Here is a 9838-nt window from a genome sequence, read left to right as displayed (position 1 = left end):
AACATAGGCGACCATGACTATAGCTAAATAACAAAGCTCTGCCTTTATTTCTTACCTTTTTCTGAAGGTCTTACTGTGTTTTAGGAATGTCCACCCTTGATCTAGCTAGTCAACTGCTCTGAAATGTCTGATCTTATTTTATATTTGTCATGTACTGGGGTGAGGACAGGTAGGTAAAGGTTAGGCTGTGTGGTATCCAGAGGCTAGAAATTGAAACCCCCTATTTCTCACAGCCCAGGTGTGGTGCAGACAGCCCTGGCCTCCACGTTTCCTCACCGTGCCCTAAAAATGACCTTAACCCTGACATAGAAAGAGAAGCAACATGACTGAGAAAGGCTCTTGTCGGCTGTCTATGTCAAACGGAACACCGGGGCTGTATCGCATTGCTCTCCCCTGTGTAGTAACACTCCCAATTTCTCCAAGTTGACCTGGACTCCGTGAAGCCATGGAAAGGTCAAAGTTCATCCTCAGTGCCCCTCAAACTCCTTTTATGAGTCCGCACCATGAAGCAGTGGGAAAGTGACTCAGTTCAATCCTCTCCCTTCTACTCCATCTTGAAACCTGATGGAAACAACTGTTTTCTTCTAAGATATTTCACTCAAATACATTCTGTCTTTTATATCTCTTGCACTATTTTCATTACATAATAAATAAATACATATAAAATATAAAATATATATACATATACATATATTTGTACATATACAAAATGCTGACGTTAAAGCAGTATGTCTGTTACCCCAACAAACTGTGTTTCCCTTGCACTGCTTAATCATTTTTCATGTATTCCATATCTTTACCAGTTACAAACCTGATGGTGATGAGAAAAGTATCTTTTAGGCTTCTTTAAAGAGTACATATCCTTATTTTTTTCCTTTAAGACAGATGTTCATGCTTATATGATATGTAGGTTTTATAAGGTTCAGGTAAAAGAGTGCTTTTTTTTTTTATTTCTGTATTTCTCAGGATACAATGATAGAAAATGACCAAACCAGGGAATGGAAGAGTTTAAGGAAATGGAATTTTCTTCACCAAAATTTATTGAAACAACATGGACAGGTTTTATTCTTTTAAAAATGATGAGTAAAGTTTAGCATTATAAAGTATTTCTTGCAACCATTTAATTAAATTCAAGTCTTATGCAGTATAATTCAAGTCTTATGTGCTATAGCCTCTTCTTTGCAAGAATGAAGAGTTTTAGGGGAAGAGTCATTTCTCAAATGCTCACTTGTTTTCTTTAGTAAGTTCAACCTTACTTTAGAAAATTCCCTGTGACCTTCTCTTCATTTTTTAAGGTCTCTGAATACTGAAAATAAGAAATGAAGGAACAAGACCTCAGATAGATTTCATAAGCTTGGTGGAAGATCTATATCAATTCACAGAAGTGTGATTTCGTAACAGAGATAAAGTGGTTCCCCATTAATATTGTTTGCTCATAGGTACTTCCTCAGAAAGATGACCAAGAAGAAAACCAACTTCCATTGCAGACCTGCTCTTACAACATTGCTCTGTTGAGCATTCATGTATTGAAGGGGAATATTTATGAATTCGTTCTTACTACCTAAGAGGGATTTATGTAAACTGATGCCTAGTGACAAGTTTCAGGGTGGTGTGACTTACGTTCAAAAGAGGTGCACTCAAAAGAGGCCATTTCAACTCAATCTCAAAATCTGAGCCTAGGCTCAGTGGATGGTAGATCACTGACCTTAGGCACATTAGCATGGTTCACGTTGGACTTCTTGGTACAGCAGAAAAGGTCCAGCACTGGTAATGCTTTTTTAGGGGTTGATCTTGAAGGTAACCATGGCTGAATTACCATGGACATCAAGAGAACAAGCAGCTTTACACTGTTTTCACTTCTTTCCTTACATGGTTTCCTGGGAAATGTATTTTTATTTGTAATAAGGTTTTGAAAATTTTACCAAGATGTCAGCATAAGCCATTTCTTTCTAAATAAATGCCTCCAATATCTGATGTGTACATATAGGCCAGTGTGAGCCAACCATGCTATTAGGAAACTAATAAATATGTCTCCTTTGTTTTCTATTAAGGAAGAAAAAGCAAGACAATATTGCTTGTGCCAGATCAGGTTTTGACTGGTATGTGTTTATCCTTTACATAACAAGTGTATTTTATAAGAAAAAACACAGGGGAAATATTTTTATTTATTTTATTAGTTGTACAAAAGCCATATTGGCAACTGAAGAACTAATAAACTGAAATTGTCTCATGTGGTTCTTATTATGGAATCAAATATTAACGTAAAAGGCAAGCACACACCAATCATAACCCCATCTGGCTGAAAGAACAGGAAAATGTGGCTCCATTTTCATTAGTGAAGAGAGGCATATATTTCATGATGTGTTCAAGACTGGCTCTAAAGGCACTCTTGGAGCACTGCAGCATTTTGTACCACTCAGGGGTGCCATATCTCCTGATACAGATTAACTTAATTGACATGGTTTGGAGGGAGAGGGTAGCTCTCAGGTCTTGCAACAGCATAAACAGAGCATCAATAGAGACTACAGCAGCTTCTCTTGAGATTCTGGGAAAGAAAGCAAGCTGAACCGTTACATGACATATACAACTCTTGCAATATACCCTTGGTTTATTTGCAGCAAGTAAGTTGACATGCATGCAACCACCAAAATTTCATTCCAGAATGTTTAGTCTTTTCAATAACCAGACAAAATCATTCAAGCACTGGAATCAAAGACTGCATGCATAAATCTTTTTTTGATTTCCTTCAGTGCTGTTTTCAGTTTATCTCCAAGGAAATTTAAAGATAGCTATTATCAATGAGGGCTTCCCAGGTGGCATTAGTGGTAAAAAAAAAAAAACAAAAAAAAACCACCTGGCTTACAAATGTTGGAAACGTTAAGAGAGGCTGGGGCTCGATCCCTGGGTCTGGAAGATTCCCTGGAGGAAGACATAGCAGCCCACTCCAGTATTTTTGCCTGGAGAACTCCATGAACATAGGAACCTGGTGTGCCATGGTCCATAGGGTTTCAAAGAGTTGGACACAACTGAAGCCACTCAGCGCACATGTACGCATTATCAATGGAAGGTAGGCATTCATTTGGAGGGGGTTGAGTCAGCAAGACACTGCACTAATCAATTGTCCCTGAGACAACACGGTGTGGTCACTTGGGCCTCTAGTAAGCAGTGACACATTCTTTATTAGGAAAAGAAAGTAAGTAGATTCTGATCATCAAAGTTGGGTGCTTCTGGCTTCTCTTTGTCACTTGCTGTTAGATATGTGTGTGTTTTTAAACCTGCTTGTGAATAAGTGGTTGAATGATCATATCACCCCAAAATATGTGAGTTTCCAGACTTTTGACCAATATGTGCAACAACTGGGATGGAATTATTTCCCTTTCCTGAATTTGTTGAGGAGTGAAAAAGAGATGATAAATTAGGTCTTAACATATTCTGTTTAATTAGTTTTAGGCTTATGTATGACATTGATTATTGATTTATTTGGCAGGAAAATAAATTTATTTGCAGAAGAAGACTCCAGTCACACAATATTCTAGATTTATGATCCTCTTTTAAAAATCTATTCTTTTTGTAAGCAATCTTTTAAAATGTAGAGTCAACAGACCAAAAAATGAAACCTTGACTAAAAGAATTGTTTACAAAATAATAACACTAACAAGTGTTTATATCAACTGTGTCCTTAATTACTGGGTCCATTGAGAATCTATACTGCTGGACCTATTTACTTGGTAACTAAATGGTTGACTAAAGATATTACTGGAACTGAAATGACCACTATATTGGATAATGGAATAATTGAAGATAATATTAAACCCGTGCTCCTAAGGATCTAGAACTAGAACCTAAATGAGGAGAAAGCATTCTTTGCCCTCTTGGTATCTACTGTATCTGGGACAATGGGAGGTCAAACATAAAATGCCTGACTGGCTTCTGACACCAGATTTATTCTCCTTTATTGAGAAAGACTGATAAAGAAAAGGAGGTGAATCCCTGGCTCTGGCATCAAGAGGATCTAGACTTGAATATTAGATCTGCTACTTAATAACTATAGCACAATTATTGCTTTCTTTTGGAAATCCAATGAGAGAATGAACCTCTATTTCTTTGCACTGATCACTGATGAAGGCTGTCTTATCTCTCCTTGCTATTCTTTGGAACTCTGCATTCAAATGGGTATATCTTTCCTTTTCTCCTTTGCTTTTTGCTTCTCTTCTTTTCACAGCTATTTCTGTTTTATCCCCATGTCCTTGTCCCTGAATGGTATAGAATAGATAATAAAAACATATATTTTAGGAAAAAATAGATGAATGAACTAATACATCAAAAGTTCATTTTTTAATTTATAAGATAGAGATACTAATATTTATCATACAGTGTTAAGGACTAAATATGGTATTATATGTAAAACCTAGAGAAATTTTTTACATACCATGGTGGATGTTAGAAATGTCCAATGGTATTTATTTCTTTAACAGATTATCCACTTACAAAAACAAGTACTTTTTTCCCCATCTGGTATCTTTGCTTACAACACTTAATGATTAATGTAACCCTTGAAGGTGAGGATGAGATAAACTTTGAAGAAAGAAGAAAAATGTGGATTCAAAATTAATATGATGTATCTTTGGAGACATACACACACCCAAATATTTTTGTTTCTCAGAATACCCAAGGCCTGACCAATGCTTATATATCTTCATTGACTCCTAGAGGACTTCTATACACAATTTGAAAATTGATAAATTACATTGTAAAATGCACTGCAATTCAATTCACATGAATTCAACAGAACTGGAGAGAGGGGTATGCAGCAACTAAATGCTTTCTTTCCTGAAGAAAAAAAATTTTTTTTTCTTGACCCATGTTAGCCATGTAATATAGACCAGCATGAGTAAGAAAAGAGACTAGTGTGGTAGAGGTCATTTTACTGCCGTGTTACCCTGTGACTCATAGCAACAAAACCAAGAGAGGAACAGTGAAGTCGGTGAGGTCAAGAGCACTGCAGACCAGGGAGATAGAAACAAACCAAGTCTAACCAAAGAGCACGCCTTCCAGGAACTGCTGCCTTTGTAGCAACGCAGCTCAGCAAGGACTGAGGGCACACAGCTTCTGTAACAGCTTTTGGGGCTGCAGATGTGGCTGTCCCACGGCCTCCTATGGATGGGCCACTGATTAATCCTTTGAACAGTGTTGCTTCTGTTTCTGAAGGCGAGGCTGGAGCTCAGCACAGCTGCCGTGCCAAGCCACTAGAAAGGAAAACCAGAACCAGCACTGATCTTTCAGTACTGTGTTCCCATCTATGATGTTTATCCCTCTAAATCTTTTAACAATTAAAATACTCTCAATTAGTATACAAGCATCTTTATGATTTGCTATATTCTTTCAACTTTCAGTGTAACATTATTTATTTTAACTTTGATTTACTTTTGATGTGGTGCATGTATACAATTCACCACAGAACCCGTTTTTAACATTTAACAGGATGCTTCCTTTTTCCTTTCTCAAACTATTTTAAATCACATGTTTCACATTTTCGTTGGATTCAGATATGTTTTCAGCAGATAGACAGTAAAACAAACAGAAGTAAATTGATTTTGGTAAACAGCAGAGATGCAACACAAGGCAAAAGTTCAATTTACACTTTTTATGTTTCTCTTCTTTTTTTGTGTGTGCCCCAGGATACACTTTTCATTTTAACAGATAAGATAATCTAAACTAGAGGATACAGACAGTTTAGCATTTTTATACTATTGACGGTCTCTTCTTTGTCTGAATTATAAGCACTTCTTTAACAGTTAGTATATTAAGGGAGAGTTGTAACACAAAATGTTGTGTTTATTTAAAATACAAAGCGTAACTACCCCACCAACATCAAGAACAAAAATTCTTTGCTAAAAACAAGTAAATTTTAAAGAGTCTAAAATTGCTTTTGGTTTTAAAAAATCTAGTTAGTCTTAGTCACTTCAGGTCAAATAAAAGTCAGATAACATTTCTAACTGCCCACCAAACATGAGACACTTCCCCTAGGAACTTAATCTTATCATTACATGTTGGCTCATTGGGAAGACTTTCTCCCTGTTAGACTTCCCTGGTGGCTCAGAGGTTAAAGCGTCTGCCTCCAATGCGGGAGACCTGGGTTCGATCCCTGGGTTGGGAAGATCCCCTGGAGAAGGAAATGGCAAACCACTCCAGTATTCTTGCCTGGAGAATCCCATGGACGGAGGAGCCTGGTAGGCTACAGTCCACGGGGTCGCAGAGTCGGACACAACTGAGCGACTTCCCTTTCTCCTTGTTATTCCACAGTATTTTAAGTGAGTGGAATTCTGGAAAGAAAAATGGAATTCTCCAGGCAGGAATACTGGAGTGGGTTGCCATTTCCTTCTCCAGGGGATCTTCCCGACCCAGGAATCAAACCTGGATCTCCTGCATTGCAGGCAGATTCGTTACCATCTGAGCCACCAGGTAAGCCTAAGTTTAGTGTGAGTTCTCCTTTATTCCACATCCCTTACTTACCTCAAGCTCATTCTCAACCCCTTGTTCAGGTAAGACTCGCATTTCCTGGGTGACTACGATAGTTTCTATTGCTTCATTTCAAATTACCATAAATTTAACAGCTTAAAACAGCATCATTTATTAGCTCATAGTTCTGTGGATCAGAGGTTTGCAGTGTATGGCTGGGTTCTCTACTCAGAGTATTGGAAGTCTGAAATCAAGGTGTTGGCCACACCAAATTCTTATCTGGAGTCTCTGGGGAAAACCTTTTTCTGTTTATTCATGTTCTTGGCAGAATTCAGGTCCTTGCAGTTGGAGGACTGATGTGCCCATTTCCACACTGGTTGCCCTCAGCTACTCAAGGTCACTCTCAGGTCTTTTCCACATGGTTCCCAGAAACAATTCACAATGACTTTTTGTGGCCCTATGGACTATAGCATCTATTCATGGAATTCTCCGAGTGAGAATACTGGAGTGGGTTGCCATTCCCTTCTCCAGGGGATCTTCTCAACCCAGGGGTCGGTTGAACCTGGGTCTCCCACATTGCAGGTAGATTCTTTACCGTCTAAGCCATCAGGGAAGAACCTGGACCTGAATAGATGAGGCAATATTAGATTTTAAGCAGGTACCAAAATAGAATGAGAATTGGAAATCTCAGGGAAGAGAATGAGTGCATCTGCCCTGTGGGAGTGTAGAAGGGATATGAGATTTTGTGGCCAGAGGTTAGACTGACACACTGTATTTTCCAAAGATAGCCTGCATGCTCTCCTTATAATGGCTGTCAGATAAAAGTCAGATCACATTTCTAACTGCCCTCAAAACCTTAATACTCTTCCCATTGAATGGTAAAGCCCATCTTTTCTCTTCCTGTACTGGTATGCCTTTGGACTGTATCAAGTAATAGAGTATGGAGAAAATGACGCTGACTTTGAGGCTACATCATAAAAATACCATGCACCACTCCTTTGCTCTTTAGGGACATTTGCTCTTGGGACATAGCCACCACCATACTGTGAGGAAGCCCCCACTAGCTTATAGAGACAGACTACATGAAGAAGGCACATGCAGGTGTTCTGATCCTCAGCCAAGCTGAGGTTCCAATCAATAGCCAACTCCAACCACCAGATATGTGAGGGAAGATGTCTCCAGATAATTTTAGTCCCAGCTGTTGAATCACGTCAGCCTTAAAGTCTTCCCAGCTGAGATCTTAGACATTGTAGAGCAAAGATCAGCCATTCCTGTTGTTCCTAGTATGAATTTCTAACCCACAGAATTTGTGAGCATAATGTAATGATTGTTTTCCTTTAAACTTTGGGTGGCTTGTTATACAGCAATAGTATCTGAAATACTGAAAAATTATAAATTGTGTAGACAAACACAGTCCTTCATTTTTTTCATTTAATTCTCTGGTAGTGCCCTCTCAGCACAAAGTATTATATACATTACTGAATCTAATGTTGAAACCAACAAAAATTATTACTAAGTTAAACTGATGCACATTTAATGAGATGCATTGTTCTTATTGTTAAATAAAGAGGTGTAAAGGCAAAATAGTTTAAACAAGATTATAATTTACACAAAATATTCAAGTTTTTATACTACCAGTTAGTTTTCAATATTTCTACTTATATTTATTATAATGTGTAGATTTCTATGATAGGCTGATGTAATATGAAACTGGATACTGCTGACAAGGTTAAATTTCACTGAACTATAGAGTTGGGCTAAGTAGCCCAATCCATCCACATACTCCAGAAAGAGAGTATGTGCCTCTAGAATTACTTTAGGTCTGATTATAAGCTGAGTGTAGCAAACAAGAAGTTAGAGGCTCTGTATGAGGCAAGTAGATGGAAGCCCCATGAGAAACTAATAAATAGTCTTGCAATGGTGGACTAGAGTGGCTGGAATAAGAGGTGAGACTAGAGGGATTTGAAGTCAGTCACAAGAGGCTTCTGACACTATTTCTATTCCTAATGATAGCAAGTTCAGTTGGACAAGAATTATCAATGGAACAGAGTTATTTTTTGGGTGGTCCCTTAAGCAATGTGTTGGAAGATTGCTTTGTGAAAGAGGGTGAATTAATATAAGAGCCTGAGATCAATAACTTCCAATCTGCCTTAATGGTAACTTGTTCTTCTTAAATCAAGGATTTGAAGAGATTTACAAGACCTTCTTCTACCAGCATCACGGCAGAAAGAGCACTGGTTTAGACTCATACAGGTCACGTTTTGACATCAGATCCAATTACTTATTTATTACTTATCAGGTCTTGGGCAATTTATCTTCTTTGAATCTCTTAAAGGAGAATAAGGAAAAGAGGTTAGTATATATTTCCTGGCTAATCTTATACTTTTCAAGCTAAACTGCTTTTTCTTGAACATTAAATCTGATATATTGCACAAAAATATCTTGGTTAAACTAAGAAGTATGTCATCTCTTAGGAAGATTATCAGGAAAATTGTATGTATTGGAGACTACGTAGTTTTAATCTCAAATTCCCTTACAGAAGCCGCTAACTGTCTTGCAAGAATAATTGATTCTCTTAAATTTACTTTTGGAAAGTCTCATACTGCTTTTCTTCATTAGTAATTTGACCTTGATTTGTCCTGAGTTCTAAAATCACTGATCTTTAGCAAGCACTGTTCATATTTCCTTGCTTATTGATGTTGAGATTAGAAGCCTCCTTTAGTGTCATTACTAAGGATCTGAAAGGTGGCTTAGTAAGACCCTGTATCAACCAAGAGAAAAAGCAAGTATCTATCCTTTGGCCCAAACAATCAGGAGGTGAACTACAACTTTCTATTTCCATTTATAGATGAATGATAAATGTGATATGAAATCAAATAAACATGCAGAAATTTAGAACAAAGTAAACAACCAAACAGCAAAACCAAGCATTGGTTTTTAGAAACACACAAATCTCAACTAGGTAAAAACTCTCAGAATACCAAAGGACTGAAAAATTTAGAAAAAAAAGGAGGAAAAATCCACCTAAACCAACCAACCAACCAACAACAGACAAAGAAAACCAGAGAATTCCTGGCTACTTTGTGCGGCATTTTAGATGAAGAGTGAGGCTATCAAAGAGGTCCTGATAACTTCTCTTTAGAGCTCTATAATCATGCCTTTAAGACAAGTCTCTGCTACTCAAGGGACAGGGTTGTACAATCAGTTCCATTGTGGGACATAGGACTTGTTTTCACAGTAGGTCATCATGAACCTACTTCCCTCATCTAAGCCAGCACACGATGAGCACTGGTCACTGAACTCCCAGCAATTTGATGTTTCCTATTCGGAAACATCAAGTGATTCAGTGATTCAGTGCCCCTAAAGTTATGGGTTATGT

This window comes from Giraffa tippelskirchi, chromosome 9 (assembly GCF_054371585.1).
Source record: "Giraffa tippelskirchi isolate mGirTip1 chromosome 9, T2T-mGirTip1v1.2.pri, whole genome shotgun sequence".
Classification (NCBI taxonomy): domain Eukaryota; kingdom Metazoa; phylum Chordata; class Mammalia; order Artiodactyla; family Giraffidae; genus Giraffa; species Giraffa tippelskirchi.
This window is presented reverse-complemented; position numbering follows the sequence as displayed.